The sequence below is a fragment of the Rhinolophus sinicus genome, chromosome 2 (genome assembly GCF_057876585.1).
Source record: "Rhinolophus sinicus isolate RSI-liver-muscle chromosome 2, RSI-T2T, whole genome shotgun sequence".
NCBI classification, from domain to species: domain Eukaryota; kingdom Metazoa; phylum Chordata; class Mammalia; order Chiroptera; family Rhinolophidae; genus Rhinolophus; species Rhinolophus sinicus.
Window position 1 is genome coordinate 62,601,156 of NC_142502.1, and position 2,217 is coordinate 62,603,372.

A 2,217-nucleotide genomic window follows, 5' to 3' on the forward strand; every position below is an offset into this window, starting at 1 on the left:
TTATATATTATACCCCCCCACACACAAACATATATATCATCACAGATTTTTTTTGTTTTTTTTTTTACTGTTACAAAAGTTTATTTAACAAAAAAGTTCAACATGAAAATGTACCCGATCCAATTTTTATATTGTAGTAAAACAGCAGCTATGGCGAGGGGACATGGGGAAGCAGTTAATTTCTCTGGTGAACAAAGCCATTCTCTATATTCGTTCCACAGCTTCTAACATGATGAAACTATTTCCTAGAATTACCACCATTCCAATATTGTTCTGTTGCCCACTAGTTGCCATCTCCACACATTCATCTATGACAATATTCCTTGGACGTACCTGCCACCATTTAATTTCAATAACTTCTTGTTCATAAATATTTTTCAACTCGGGAGGGTGAGCTTTGCTCATGGTGCCTACTCAGAGAGTTCAAAAGAAGCCTCCAAACAGAATTCGTGGCCTTCCTCACCTGGCATCACAGCTCTTAATGACAAAGAATAATAATCAGCAATAATAGTTAAGGGAGTAAAAAAAGAGCAAACATTGCTGCAAAATAGCATTCCCACTGTGGCTTCCAACAAGACTTTTAAAAGGCAGAGTCAGTCTGTTTTCTCAAAATCATGAGGAAGCCTCCCTGTCTCCTGTTCTCTTTGCTGAACCACGTGGAGGCTTTAAAAGGTAGCATTTGACATGGATTTGACTTAGTCTACTTTACACAACTCAGCTCCAGGATGTGACAACAGATTTCTGCAAAGAGGGTTATACCTTGGATCCCCAGGAAACCCTTTTATGTCACTAGACTTCAGAATGCCATCAAACTCCTCCAGCCCTCAGTCAGACGCTGCGCTGTGTGGATGCTGCACTCCAGAAATTCTGACTCCCAGGGATATACAGCGCACCACAGAATTAGCAGTGACCTCTACCCTTACAACAAACTCAAAAGCAAAACAACCAAAAAACAAACAAGCAAGCAAACAAAAATAAATCACCTGAAGGACATGTCCATAAAGGAGCATGAGATTTATGTCAGCAACAGGGCCTCTGAATAAGGTATAATCTCTTCTTCCTCTGTCCTTACTTCTCTCCTGCAACACACACACACACACACACACACACACACACACACTCGTCTGTGCACGCTTGCCTGTGTATTTATACATCTACATGTGTAATGTACACACATGCATTTACAGACTTATGGTCCACATTACTCCCACCCCCTACTCATTTTAGACCTACTGATTTAAAGCCTCCTTCACCTCGTTATTTCACTTTCATTTCTAACCTGCACTTGGTGTGCCCTCAACTTGCATTTATTAACTGCCTCTTTTCTTTCTCTCATGTGACTTTCTATAAGACATTTAAACATTGCAGGTGGTCTATCAATGCCATCCCCCCCCCAACACTCCCACCCAGAACCATGGGTGCTCCTGCCCCACTGTAGACTAGCTGGTCTTCAGGCTTCCTACACAGCTGTCAAAGGGAACTTCCTTCAACTTCGTCTTGGGAAATTCATTCACTATTTTCCTGTGAATTCCCACATTTTCAGAGTTCTGTGCCTTTCATTATCTTGATAATTTTCCTTACATCTATGGAGAACATCTTTCAGTTATTTTTTACGAAAGAGTGTATGGGAAGGCAGTTCTTGAGGCTTCGCCTTTATGAAAATATCTTCTTTGTACTCTGATCTTTGATCGATAGTTTGGCTGGTATACATTTTCTTCAGAATTTTGAGGCTATTGCTCTGTTGTTTTCTGCTATCCAGTGTAGCTATTGAAAAATCCAATGCCATTCTGATGCATGTTCCTTTGTGTGTGGCATTGTATTTCTCTCTGAAAGCTTTAAACAATTATTAATCTTCTCTGTAACTTTGGTATTCTGGAATTTTACAATAATATGTCTTCATGTAAGTCTGTTTGCAATTTACTGAGCAACACTTTCCATCTAGATATTCATACACTTTCCTTAAATGATTTCTTTTATAATTTTCTTCCTCCCATTTTGTCTGTTTTCTTTTCCCAGAACTCAGCTGTACTTCCTAGGTTGAAACTTTAATATTTTTTTCTCCTATTTTTCCACCTCTTTGCCTTTTTGCTTTATTTTCTGGGGGAGTTCCTCGATTATATCTAATTTTTAACTTTGAAGAGCACTTTCTGATTCTTTGCTATTCCTTTTTGTTAACTTTCTATTCTTATTTTATATAACCCATTCTCTTATTTCTCT

The 2,217-nt window shown here is 38.7% G+C and overlaps 1 pseudogene; it reads right to left on the minus strand.

The window, feature by feature from the left end:
- Positions 1-204: 204 nt before the first annotated feature.
- Positions 205-405, minus strand: LOC109453503 (small nuclear ribonucleoprotein G pseudogene; annotated as a pseudogene).
- Between the last annotated feature and the right edge of the window lie 1,812 nt (positions 406-2,217).